We start from the raw sequence: 14,299 nt of genomic DNA, 5'->3' as shown, positions 1-14,299 counted from the left end.
AGCGGAGTACGAAAGACAATTGCTTGTTGCAACGCTGTAGGTGCCCATCAGTGCCGGAGCTCTGGGGTGGAGCAGAGGAAGGGACAGCGAAAATCTCCAGTTACCTGGTTGGCAGAGAGTGAATGTCCCTTACCCCGGAGCGAAGGAGGAAGGGGGGAGGACATCTAGATGGGAGGAAGGAGGTCTCGGAGAGGGATGCGCAGTGTGTGCTGCCGGAGCTGCACAGACAGCTGTCCTTGGCCTTAAAGCCGCCGGATGGTGCAGCTGGAGGGAGCGTTTCCCCTGCCAGGATTAACGCCTGTCCCTCGGACGGTGACGGGGACTCCTGCCACCAAGGACAAATGACCTAGAAGATTTTTTCCAAATAATTTGCACCAGGACATGAAGATTTTCCCGCAAAGTGCAGAGTCTATATATTAACAAAAACTCTTTTCCATCGTATATCACTCCCTAGGACAGTGCTCTTCACAGAGAGAACAGTAACGGCACCCACCAGTTTGAGGAAGAACTGGAAATAAGAGCCAGGCTCCAGTGTCACCCCTGCCATTGCCCCCAAATGGATCTGAGCCGGGCAAGTCACTGGCTGCTCCGGGCACCAGCCACCCTGCAGTGGCACTTACTGCGCTACTCACCAACCTTGTGCTTCAAATATGCCTAAAAAGCCCCCAAAAGCAGTGCCCGGCTGCCTAAATTTCAAGCACCATCTCTTCTTTGTACGAATAATCACAAATAAGTGACCGGGAAGCAGGGAGGGGGGGTTGAAAACACGCTTCCTTGAAATAACAGGGCATGGCAGAAGGTCCCGCAGGAAAATTCCTGCTCCTGAAACGAGCCCTAGCTTTCATCCCCCGGGGAAATGCCACCGGCATGTGACAGGAACGCACAGGAACCGATAGAAGAGAAATTCTTCTGCGAGACGTGCATGTGTCTGCTCCACACGTGCCAGGGCTCAGATTAGACACGGCTCCGGGGAAGGAGCGAGCAAATGCAGCCGGAGGGTTCGGATTAAAGCCTCAGCGGGAAGACAGGCTGCCTGTCCTCCGGGCTCGCGTCGGGGGCTGAAAAAAATACAATTAATACAAAACCAGAGACTGCGCACCAATATTTTCGCCATCAGCCACCTTTAACACATCAATAGGATGTTGCCTGTCAATGTCAGGAAGAATAAATGTGACGCTGTGAGCACACAGGGAGGGGACGCTCGTTCTTCAGACGGTGACTGCGGGAGCAGCCAGGGCTGCGGCTCGGTCGCCCCCACACCTCGGTGTCCACTGCAGGCTCAGGAAGGACGAGAAAACACAGCCCAGGGGTTCGGCCGCCCCAGCACCCACCTCTCCTCCTCACTGACTCGTCAGGATGAAGGGGATCTCTCTGAACACAAGGAAGAGATGCTATTTCCTTTAGTTAAAAACGGGATTAAGGTCACGGCTGCTGCAGGGCTCTGCCGTGTCCCCAACCAAAGCCCCCATGAAGCAGGACACACCACTTGCTACACCTCGTTCCTGATGTAGTTAAGTGGGAAAGTAGGTAGAAAACCAGAGAAGTTGCCAAAGGGACTTTACTGAGCTCCACTAGAGCCAAACAATCCTGAATTAAGGCTCCCTCATAACCTTAAAACTCCTGAAGAGGCAATTCTATGCCAATAAAACCAGCTTTTCCTTCATGAAACAGCTTTGATTCAAAGCACATTAGGAGCAGTTGTTAGAACACCCGGCTCAGGGGGTGAGCGCAGATGAATATGTATTTACCACAGGCGTTTCGGAGATGAGCAGAAGTGGCACGTTGGGCAACCATTCCCCCAACGCTGCCTGGAAAGCGCTGGAGATAAACCAATGGCAACCGAGCTTCCAGCCGCCGGGAACAGACTGTACATCCCGAAACACCAGCAGGAGGGCTCACCTGCACTTCTGGGACCAGGGTCCCCAAAAACGGGGCTGGTTACTGAATTAGTGGGTCTCAGATGAATACACACAGCTACAACCACTACAGACCGGTTACCTGAATAACATTTTACCTGAATTACCTTTTCTGCCCGGCAGAAAAGGACCTGGGGGTGTTGGTCGACTGTCGGCTGAACATGAGCCAGCAGTGTGCCCAGGTGGCCAAGAAGGCCAACGGCATCCTGGCCTGTGTCAGGAACAGCGTGGTGAGTAGGACTCGGGAGGTGATGGTCCCCCTGTGCTGGGCACTGGTGAGGCCCCACCTCGAGGGCTGGGTCCAGTTTTGGGCCCCTCACCACAAAGAAAGACATTGAGGGGCTGGAGCGGGTCCAGAGAAGGGCAACGGAGCTGGTGAGGGGTCTGGAGAACAAGTCTTGTGAGGAGAGGCTGAGGGAGCTGGGGGGGTTCAACCTGGAGAAAAGGAGGCTGAGGGGAGACCTTCTCGCTCTCTCCAACTCCCTGAAAGGAGGGGGTAGCCAGGGGGGGTCGGTCTCTTCTCCCAAGGAACAGGCAATAGGACAAGAGGAAAGGGCCTCAAGTTGCAGCAGGGGAGGTTCAGATTGGATATTGGGAAGAATTTTGACACGGAAAGGGTTCTTAAGCCTTGGAATGGGCTGCCCAGGGAAGGGGTTGAGGCACCATCCCTGGAGGGATTTAAAAGCTGGGTTGACATGGTGCTGAGGGACATGGGTTAGTGATGGTTTCTTTTGTTCGTTCTTTCTGGATTTTCTTTTTTTAATCAGAGTTAGACTGATGGTTGGACTAGATGATCTTAAAGGTCCCTTCCAACCTAGATAATTCTATGATTCTATAACATCTGTCGTGGTGGTGGTGGTGTTAGATACCTTCCCAGAGTTATGCTGGAGGGGCTCATTGTACTGGGGCAGGGGGAAGATTAGATGTTATTTAAATGAAGGGCTATATAGAGTCATATCTGGAAACACGAGATAAAAAGCAGTTCCTTTTTTATATAAAAAGAAGCATTGTTCGTACATAATCCCGACATCGAGTGGCACAGTCACTGACTTAGAAATCAAGCACATTTTCTACAAGCTGCAACTGTATTATCTCCAATTTGGCACCTTCAATCCTCTGCAGCTGCAACAACACATACAAACGTTGCTTTGAGAACTCAGCGCACTTGCATCTTTCCAATAACGCTATTTCTCAGCTTTCTCAACCATAAAACTTCCCAGTATCACAAATTTGCCAGACTAATTACAGTGATTGATCTGTCAGCTCTATAGGATAACAGAAACCAGACCACTGCATTTCTGCTCCTGCTGTTCTACCTGCACACTTAGGAGGAAGTTTCCAATCAGGACAACATTAATTAATTAGTTAAGCCCCATTTCTAAGCTAAATAGAGGGAATAATCCCACATTACTTGGTTCTAACCCAAACATCCAGTTACCAACAGGATCCTTCCCAGCAGCTGCTTTCTCCCTTCACTGCCCGTTTCTAAAAACGACCCCACTTACAGGCTTTATCGATCCAGAGACCTGATTTCTTCCCGTCTTCTCCTCCATTAGCAACAGCCTCCTTTCATCCTCCCACTTAGCTTTGCCCTCAGACTCCCACCATCTCCTTCACTCCAGATAAGAAGTCATTTTCCCTTTAGCCCTTTCCCACATTAACCCTGTGCACTCAGGGCTACGCAAGCGTCTTCCGCAGAAAAAGTGACTCCTATTTATCACAACCCCAGTGAAACCACCTTCCTGCAAGAAAATCCAAATACAATGTCCTTTTAGCACTGATCTTGTTTCTGCTCGAGGCACTAACTTTAGAACAAACTTTAAACAGAGGGATTTGTGCCTGACGCAGAAGTAAATGATCAAAAATGGCTCAGCCCTTCCAGGAGGGCTGTCAGGTCTACTCAGTCCTAGGGTGCAAAGGGATATGTGAGTAAACCACTGGAGGGGAGAAGAAGTACAAAATAAAGCCAGAGTAAAAGTATATTAGAAAATGCACCAGGGTTTTTGTTTTCTGATCCCACCTGCCAGCTCCGGGAGGTGTGCGCGGGAGGAGAAGGAGGGGAGAGAGGTGGGAACTGCACCCCCATCGCTCCCTGTCTGGGGAGGGCAAACAAGATCCTGCCTCTTACACTGAGCCAAGAAACAATTCAGTTATCTGAAAATAAAAATAAGTTATTTGGAAAACAAATATATCCTCCCTCCTTCCCCCACCCCTTTGAGAGTTAGTTGTGCAAAGTTTTAGAAGAACTCTTTTTGAGCACAGAGTCTGGAAGGTGCAGAAATAACAAACAGAAGCATTGCTCGTTAAACAATTTAACGTTAAACAATTTAACAATTTACTCACAACTTCTCCAATCTCCTCTTTCTTAGCAGGAAAGCTCATTGCCCAGACAAGGTTAGAAAGAGATTCCTAAAATTCACAACGATGCAAGAGCTTCACCACCTTCCTGAAAGCATGTGGACTTGCCAGCAGAGCACTATGGCTGCTCCGTGGAAAGCATTCCCTCAAATGTCCACCTCTCTAACGCCACACGTGGGTTTTTTTCAGCTGATAAAGAGAGATGCAAAACTAGTAACAAAAGTTAAACCACAACTCCACCATCTCCTTGTTTAATCTCATCTGTATATCAACACACTGCTACGACTAAATGAGTTTGGTGGGCTGAGGACTGGGGATTAGGACAGGACAGTCCAAACAAACCACTTCCAATCCATTTTTATTTTCTTTAAGTCATAACTTTGAAGTAGATGGCTCCCAGGCTCCTGCTGCTTGGAGGATTTAATAGCAGCCATTAAAACCTTCAACCTCCATGGCAAATGAGAGCAAACGAGCAATTACATAGGTGCTACAGATGGGAAAAAGACCGATCAGATCACTGAGCATTACGTGGGTGCCAAACCATATGAACATGGCTTTTATGTGCATGTGATGACCCAACTATTACACAACCCACCGAGCAATTAGCTCTCAGATCCGGTAACAGCCGTGCAGCTCTGTCCATGTTTTAGACAGGATTTTGAACTGAGGCATAAACACTATTAATATGGCTGAGCTCTCGGGCAACACACAAGATGGTCCGTCCCTGAAGACATCAAAGCAAAGCCTCTCAGGAGCAATTACACTGCGGTCTCTTACCGACCATTTGCAAACAGAAAGTCTGAAGCCTTTGGTACGAGCTCACAGCCACCTCTCATGAGGTTTTCTGAACAAAAGCAAATACTCAGAACTCACTGTTTCATTTTTAGGACTTGGGTTTTGTTTGCTCAAATGATATACTCTAGGGCTGACCTGGACAAGACTCAAATCAGGTACCCAAACAGAAGTTATCATCATATTTTCCAAGGAAGAGCCCACATCCCTCACCATTCTCCTTCAGCCTCTACAGAACAGCACCAAAAGAACAGCACCATGTCGAAAGTGTATTTTTGTCTTTAAGGATAAAGAGTTTAGATTCTTGTTATTTTAGTTCCTGGATATTGCCTCAAAATCACAGAATCACAGAATGCTATGGGGTTGGAAGGGACCTCTGGAGATCATCTAGTCCGACCCCCCTGCAAAAGCAAATCTGCTTTTTGAAAGACAGAGGGAATCCAGGAGCCTGATTGCGTGGCTGACACTGGAATTCAGCTTCGGTTTGGTTTATCTGCATGTGGCAATGGATGCTCTGCTCGTGACGAGCACAAACACGCAGGGCACAGGCCACATCTCAAACACCTACATGAGTCACAACAAGCTCTGAAGCCCCCATACGTCAATCTGAGCTTCGAAAAGGGATATAATAAAGAAGAATTACAACTCCTCTGTGCACCGAGATACAGATATCTATCCACACACACAAAAACATACCGCAGGTCATCAAACAGCCTCCCTTCCTCTGAAACACACCTACCCCGTCAGGCAGCAAACCCTGCGTGAAGGAGGGTGACGGGCACAGGCTGACGAACGCAGAGGTCACGAGGATTAACCTTGGGGCTGCCAACTTTCTGCCCTTCCACATGTTAAAAGACAGATTTGGCCTGGGGTCCAAAGGAATTACTTTGAAGAAAGGGAATTGGAGGAAGGAGATTTCAAGTATTCAAGCGTAGGGTTTTTTTCATGACAAAGTAGATTCAGTGTCTTTTGTATCATTTGGATACTTCAGTGCTGCAGAAATCTTGCTTCATCAGCCGTTATTGGCCACTGACAGACTGCAGATGCTGGATGGTAAAGCTTCATTCTTCCGTTTAAAAGAAGGGAAGAAGCATTTCTCAAGTTCCTTTCATATTGCAGTTCCATTTCCTGACACCTTTTACAGCAATATCAGGATGAGGGATGGGATCCTTTTAGCCGTCCATATCCTTCAAGACCTGTCTTGCTATAGGAAAGGAGGGCAGAGTCCTCACACGCCACCTCAGTATCTTGGAGCAAGCAATTGGAAATGAAAGGTGAATTTCATGGATGCTGCCTGACTGTATTGGGGGAGAGAAAGAGACAAAACAGGAATTGCAAAAAATCCTCACTCTTATCTTGCATAAGTAGAATTTAGGAAACGGTGTGAAGTGAGCGTGGAAGGAGCCAATCTGTGCCTGACTGGCCCCGTACAGCACCGCTGGACACGGGTATCTTCACCAAACCCAAGCAGAGCCCAGCACTGCTGACCACCGCTCTCCACACCACCAAGGCTGCCCAAGGACAGTGCTGGACCCACATCACCTCTCCAAGATCCCCACGTCTAGCCATTAACCTTTCCAGGATGCCAGGAAAGCAACCATGTCCCCCGTAGCCCATTAGAACCTGGCACATCCTACAGACTCCGTTTCAGAGGCAGCTCCTCAGGGACCTGTTGGTTTTCATCAGAGCCCCTCTCCTCCAGCACCTCTGCACTCCAGAGAAGACACAGAAGACATCCCTGCCCAGAATTGGCCGGGGACTATAGGCTTTGCTTGTGTGTGCTCTTTGCTTCCCAGAATGAGCGAGGATACTCTCAAACCCAAGCAGCCCCTGCAAACATGTTGACCATGTCTTGGCCCTGTACCCGGACAACACAAACAGGGTCACCAGCAGCCTGGTTATTCCTCAGCCACCACGCGCTGGAATAAAGAGTTAATTTTATCATAATGATTGGGCTGGATGTCAGGTTTCAAGCAAATTCCTCAGACCCATCCAACCCATGAGACGAAAGCACAAATCCATATACATTTTGATGGAACACCACCATCCTAAAACCCCAAACGATTCTTAGTGGTAATGGTTTATTCTTCGCTTCTGTGTAAGCGCTTCGGAGCAATTTATAAAGGGGGACCTGCACCGATGCCAAAGCTGAGACGGGAAACGCCTCGTTTTACAAAAGGAGAACACAAGTTATAAGCGTTTAAGCCATTTGCTCAAGCCCACGTGGCGTGAGGAGCTGAAAAGCAGTGAAGTGAACCCCTGACTGCCCATCCCTGGCGTCTGAGAGGTGACCCCCAAGAGTAGCAGTAACTCAGGACACCACCAGCAGCCCAGAGAGGCTGGTGATGCTCTTTCAGAACTATCCTGGCCTAGGTAAGAATGAAGAACAATGGTTTTAGCAAGAATTTTGTTTCAAAATTTACTTCAGAACAATTGTTTTATCAGACGGTGGTTTTTTGAGTACTTCAAAGAAGCAGAATCTAATTGTTACACATTTTTCAAGCCGTCAGCCCTCTCTTTACTGTAAATTTTAAGCACTGTGAGATAAAGGTAACAAACGAAGGGGATACCTGTACCCCACCACAAGCCACTGAGAGCAACCTTAAACCTTGCTATCAATAATCTATTTGCGGAACACAGTGTGATCCTGAAACTCACTGCATGATTCGAGAATTATTTCAAAGCCAAGGGCATTTCTGTTGACAAATAAGGACCATGCCCGGTACGGCAGAAGCAGTTGGCAAACCACCTTTTTTGCAATGGGTCCGTTGAGAGAGAACTCAAAAGCAAAGCCTGGGAAAGGAAAAAAAGGGCTGATGTAAAGAAAAAGAGAAGGAACGAGAGTGGGAGGAAAAGGCTGCAAAGAAACTGGGTAATATTTGGGCTGGGATGTGTCAGAAAGGGAAAAGGGAGACTTGCAGACTAACAGAGACACGGCCTGGTAAATAGATTATATACAATTTAGACAGGACTGGAAGCATGAAGACGACATTATCAAGCAAGTTCTCAAGCCGAGCAGCACTTTTTCCACTCCAGCACAAGGAACTGGCAACACCAGCACGTTTGGCTCCCTAGATCCCGGTCCCCACACCTCGGCGTGCCCCCAGCAGACTCGGAATATGTACAGTTCCGAACCCAGCAAAGGAGCTGACAAACATTTGCTGTGTTCCAACTTATGTGAGGAACTTCAAGAGCCCAGGAAATTCCCATGGGATTTTCTTTCATCCCTTCTGTGATCTCTAGATTGAGTATGTTTAGGATCCCATAGGGGGAAACACCGCTCTGTGTTCTTTACGGCAGGATTTTCAGCGCACGTCTCTGGAGGCACCTTCTGAATTCAGGCACCAAATTCCCTCCCTCTCCCCCCACATTCTTGCAACAGCACCTCGTTTGGGGGCTTGTGGTCAAATATGATAGCTTAAAAAAGCAACTTGCTTCATGCTTCCAGTTCGTGCCTTGTATTTGAGGCTCAGTAATTGATCTTACGAGCCCTCCACCTCCATCTGAAGGGCTGCAGCTCCTCAGGGGTAGTTTTAAGACAACGTCCACACACACTTCTCGCACTGACAGGAGTAAAAAGCCTCGTGTCGTTAGTTATCCGTCTTAGCAGAGGAGTAAGAATTAATCTTCCTTAACTGCTGGAACTGAATCCGAAGCACCTGCACCATAAAACTTCACGCAGTGTCCCCAGGAGACTGTGTTACTGCCCAAGACTGAGCATCAGGCTTTCATAACCATGGAGCTGCCATCGCCCGCATCATCTGCATCCCATGAGCAAACTGCCCATCCCGAGGACAGCGCTTTGCCATTGGAACATCGTTCCTGCCTCGAATTCCAGCTTTTTATTCCTCAGTACACACATTGTATGGGTATGAGATGTCAGCTCCACCACTGCACTGCCAGCCCCTGCTCCACCCCACGGTGTCCAAACCCCTGTCCTCTCCCGGGAGACTCTACTTTTATTACACCCTCTCTAAGCTTAGATGTTTTCTGGGCAGTCTTCCCTATTTTCAGGGAACAGAAATGCTTCTCTCTGCTTTTGTGGACCATGGAGCAAAAGATGACACTCCAGAAGGGAATCTCAGTGGCTGGATAACTGGTGCAGCTACAGCTCCCAGTGCTCCTCTCCACAGCAGCGGAGCTGGAAACCAGACCCTCCTGCGTTGCCATTTGACCTTGGTCTTTGGTAGAGCCAACAGCAGCCCCAAAAAAGAAGAGGTTTTCTTTCTAACATCCCTTCCTCGCAGCACATTGCCCCAGTGAGTCCAGCTGCTGCGTTACCACGTTATGCTGCTGAGCATTTGCATGTTCATTAATTTTGGCAGCTCGTCAGCTTTTCCTTAGCCAGTTCAAACGAGGGAAAGAAAACAGTGATTTCATAGCTTCTCTCAGAAAAAAGCTGATGAGAATTTCACAGGCGGTGAAAGCAGAATTCCTGTTGCCTGCAGTGTGTCCTCTTGCCAAACACCAACGATCTGCATCACGCAATGAACTGAAAGTTTGTCAGAGTTAAGATGGCAAAATCCAATTAAGTAGGAAGCATCAAACAACTAAATAACAGAGTAACCACAAAACGCCTCCTGTCCTCAATTATCATGGGAAAAAGACAGAATTAAGAACCAGCCTGCCCTCACCCAGGATGAGACCACAAGGTTTTTGTACATTTTAAGGCTCCTCTCCAAGTCAGAATAACAAATGAGACCAAAAAACAAAACAAACCCCAAAACATACCCCTATCTTTATTAACAATTTCTGTCTCCTCGCATCAGCATACTGCAAATTCAGCCTCTGCACTTATGCCAACTCTGGTACCGCTTAATTGCTGAGACTGTAATTAAAGTACTGCGTTACAGGCCATGGAGCATCAGCAACACGTCCCTTCGTCTGCTAATGGCAGCCAGGAGCTCCCCAGAAGGCTCTGTCCCAGAGGAGAGCAACGTGCAAAGACACTACAGCAGGAATATAATATCCTACCCTTTAGCATTTACTCACTTTGAAGTGTTCTACATGGATAGGGCAGGTCATCAATATTCAAATTTAATTCCTTTTTAATCAAGATGCAGCAGGGGAGGCACTACAGGGTTTGTTCACACACAAGGGCTCCTCACCTCCTGCCAAACCCACATTCAGAAAAGGAACACAATCTTCTAAAGTTCTCAGAATGACTGTTTCAAGTTTTTCCTTACGTTATGTTGGGAGCTTTCCATCAACCCTTCTCCACCGCGATTGCTCAGACACACAAAGGGGCACGGTGACAGCTGGGAAACCTCTCAACGTGCCGCCCCGTTGGACCCAGCCTTCAACTAAGAGTTCCTTGTACCCGCGCTGGGAGATGAACGTATGCTCCCACCACATCCCCAGCCGGGTGTGGGCATGCCCTGCCTTCGCCTTGTGTGACCCGTGTACATAGGACAACCTGAGCTGTACGTCCTTGGCTCCTTCCAACGGCACAATGCGGTTTTTCCCAACCCGACTGTGCCAGGGATTACTCATAAGCTGCAAGTCTTTGTCCCAGTGCAGACAAAGCACAAGCAAACTCTGTCTTTGTGCCCTCTGGATGGACAGCAGTGCCAAGGGACCAGTCTCCGGTGGCAGAGAAGGTACGCAAGGCTGATAAACAGCTTTTTACTCAGATTTGCCTCAATAAATTGGAGTTGCAGCCAAACATAATGGATGCAGCGACAGTAAAGCCTCATTGTTCTATTCTTCATGGAATTACGGGCCTTGGAGTCAAACACTGGGGGTGCAGAAGGCAAATGGGATCTCTGAGAGCAGAACAACTACGAGGTCTGCCTCTTGGACAATCTTCTAGTCCTTTCATCGTTGGGTAAAGCCATCGCATAGAAGACAAAGCCAGGCTTTGAGGAGTGCAGAGACCCCAGCTGGGCTCAGCGCGGCCGCCAGCAGGTGACCGGGTGGTGGATGGACCTGCACCTTTGGCTTTCCCTGAAAGCATGGCGTGTCAGCACCCTGCACGGGGCACGGGCTTCGGGACAGAGGAGGCAACGAGCGGGTTCATCAGACACAAGTATCTCCATAATAAGGAGGGCATAACTCGCTTCTCCTACGCTGCTGCTTTTATCTTCCCTTTTCCGAGGGCCAGAACTGAAAATAAAGAAGAAAAAGCAGAAAGAACAGGTTGATGAAACAGGGCAACTGCCCAAAACGAAAAGGCCTGAGTCTGAGTCGAATCCCTAGAGTCAGCAAGAAAGCGCTGTGGGGAAAAAAAAACCTACTTGACATATCGAGAGCTGAGGTGAAAGAGGTTTGAGGAGAAAACTAAATGGAAAAAACAGAAAAGAAAAAGATGCCCCGATTGACAAATACCCTTCAACAGCAGCTCCTCGGGGAAGGCTTAAAAGCTCTGCCTGAAGGACAGGGCGGTGGGGAGGAGGGGAAGGCCCCGTGCACCACGTCACACGGACGGGGCAGGACACACGGCCACCACGAGCACCCACTGGTAAAGGTCTCCGGCACCACAGGGGTTCATTCCCAGCATGGACGTGCAGCCGATTATTGTGCCTTATTTTAGACAGCTGTCCCAGTTTGAAGTAAAACCAAACCAATTTTCTGTTCTGTAACTTTCCATCCTAGCCAGGCCTCCTCTAACTCTCTGAAATTAACGGCGTGTTGTGGAGAAAACTGCTTGTTCTCAGAACGATAAGACCAGTGTTTGTGCTCCGTGCCAAGGGATGGTGTGCAGGGAGGCCCTTGCTTATCCTTATTGCTATAACAACCAAGGGCAGCCAATTTCGTTATTTGCCCCATTAGGGGGTCGGAAATGGAAAAGCCTAGAGAGGTCCCATCTGTGGGGAGGAGTGGACAGGAGAGGTGACCCAAACCTGACCAACTGGGGTATTCCATCCCATCTGCCCCACACTCAGTGTAAAAGCTGAGGGATCAAAGGGTCAGCCCCTTCCTGCGATGGCCGACGTCCAGAGAGGACTCTGTCTGTTCATCTGCCTTTGATCCCGATCCGTGTGTTCCTGACTCCAGAGCTGGAACCCAGTTCCCATTCGTTGCCGAGTCGTCTGGGACTTCCCCAGTGCCTGCCGGTGACGTGACTGTCATCCTGGGAGCTTGATACGGTTTTGTATATATTGTATCTATTTCATTATTTTCTTCTTTTTGATTTTAATATTAATTCTTCATTAAAGTAGTTTAGTTCATTCTAAACTCGGAAATCTCCTTATCTCTTCCTCTCCCCTCTTTTGGGGTGGAGGAGAAGTGCCATCTGTCAGTCTGGTTTTGGTAAATTTGGCCAAAACCACAACAACAGCACACTCAAAAAAGGCCAAGTAACTTCTTTTAACAATAGCTCTTTCCTTCTCAATGCACATACCTTACAGGCATCACATACTTGTATCATGTGTGTTACTGCAAATACAGATTCCTGTCAAAATAACCAAGCGGGAACCAGTCGAATGCTTTGTGTTTTCCCATTATGCCTTTGTGGAACAGGCACGTTGGACCAAATTCACTCCTAGAACAATGCCATTCCAATCAACAACAAAGCCTGTCATCACAGTTTTGGTGAAGTCAGTCGTCTTAAACAGCATGACTCGCTTTTTTCCCGAAGCCCTAGGGATTCCCAGATACTTCTGTGTTAATTATTTACTCCCCATAAATTTTAGTTTTCAAACAGCTTTGCTAAGACAGCGATCGAAACCCAACGGAAGGGTGGGCTGTACGTGGGATGGCTAAAGGTCACGGAAACAATTTATGGGAGGGTTTCTGCCTTTGTTGCGGGATTTGGTGTGTCATTATATTTGCAACTGCATTTCAAAGGTATTATTTCTCTAAACGTAAATCCTCTTTCCTTCCCTCAAACTCCACAATGTTTCTAACTGAAATTAAGTGAGCACTTAACAAAAGCAAACCACTATAATTTTAGAACCGTATCACTTCAATTTGTTGTATTTTTGTACTCGCAAGAGAAGTAAAACCTTTAGTTCCTCTGAGCCTTTTGTCATGACAAACCACAAAGATAATTACTAGGAAGCTGCTCTGGTAAAACCTCCCAAACCGATTGTCATTGGGAAGGAGGCAAACACCCCCAAAATAACAACTAAATAATTGATATTACTGGAGTCACAGAAGACAATGCCTTTAACAGAAATAACCGCCAGCACCCTGTAACTATGGGCTCGCTCCGGGTTGTGACCGGGGTGATTCACGCTGCTCGAACGCGGTGGGAGGTTTTTAGTGTGTTATCCAAAGGCTGCACTAACTGTCAAGTGTCCCTGACCCGTCAAAATGTTTTTAGCTGGAATGGACTTTAATTGCAGGATGACTGTAAGCGCCCAGTGCGTAATCCCTGGAAGTTCCCTTTTTAGTAGGGACTGGGGCCTCAGAACTCACTTCGACCTGTGAACCCTCCCAAGGCAGATGTTTACACAGTTCAGAGTAACCTCATCCTTTTCCCAGAGTCTTAATTATAGTCTCACTTCGAAAACAAAGTTTTAAGAAATCCAAATCTTTCATCTAACCACAATTTAGATGACAATTCAACTACAGAAACACCATTCTGTATCTTTCCCTTGAAAACACAAGGCTCACACCATCCACGTGCCAGCCTGAACCCCCAGAAAAAGCATTTTAGCCCATGACATGAATAGGGTTTCAGAGAAAGAAGAAATTATCGTATTTATCTGTTCTGCCATTTAATCCTCTTAAAGTCCTCCATATTGCGTAGAAGCAGGAATGAGCAAATTAATGGCTGATGGGACGAGGTGACATCGCTGACCAGGTGGTGACAGAAAACCTGACGCCAGCAGAGAGGCCGTGCCGCGGTTCAGGGCTGCGGAGGAGGACACGGGACCAACAAAGAGGCTCAATAATCCTGCTCTCTCTTACCTCTGCTCCTGAAAACCAGCAGGCGGTAGCTTGCAAATTAAGTAGGAGAACAAAAAAAAAAAAATAAAAATAAATAGTTTGGCAAAAATTACAGCAGTGTTTACAGAACGAAGAAAGGAAGGGAACGAGCAAAATGTGCTGCCAGAAATACCAAAGTGCACATATTTTAGCACGACACAGGCTGCAGCAGAGACAGAGACACCAGATAGCTGCTAACAAAAAACCCACCCCAAGTGCTTTGAATTCGACAGAAGCCTCCCGAGATCCCCAGATTGAGTAGAAGCTCCCCTCCTCTGCTTTACCTTGTGTCTCCACAGGATAGTGCTTATCTCAGAAATGAAATCCTGAGACCATCCCAGGTGAGGACACCGCGGAGC

The 14,299-nt window shown here is 47.8% G+C and overlaps 1 protein-coding gene across 2 annotated transcripts in view; it reads right to left on the bottom strand.

Moving 5' to 3' along the window:
* PNPLA7 (patatin like domain 7, lysophospholipase) overlaps window positions 1-14,299 on the bottom strand; it is a 146,928-nt gene that overhangs the window by 38,234 nt on the left and 94,395 nt on the right. The gene's annotated exons all lie outside the window — the stretch shown is intronic.

The sequence above is a fragment of the Numenius arquata genome, chromosome 19, assembly GCF_964106895.1.
Source record: "Numenius arquata chromosome 19, bNumArq3.hap1.1, whole genome shotgun sequence".
Classification (NCBI taxonomy): Eukaryota; Metazoa; Chordata; class Aves; order Charadriiformes; family Scolopacidae; genus Numenius; species Numenius arquata.
Note: the sequence above shows the minus strand (reverse complement) of the source record. Positions and strands in the feature narration are given on the sequence as shown.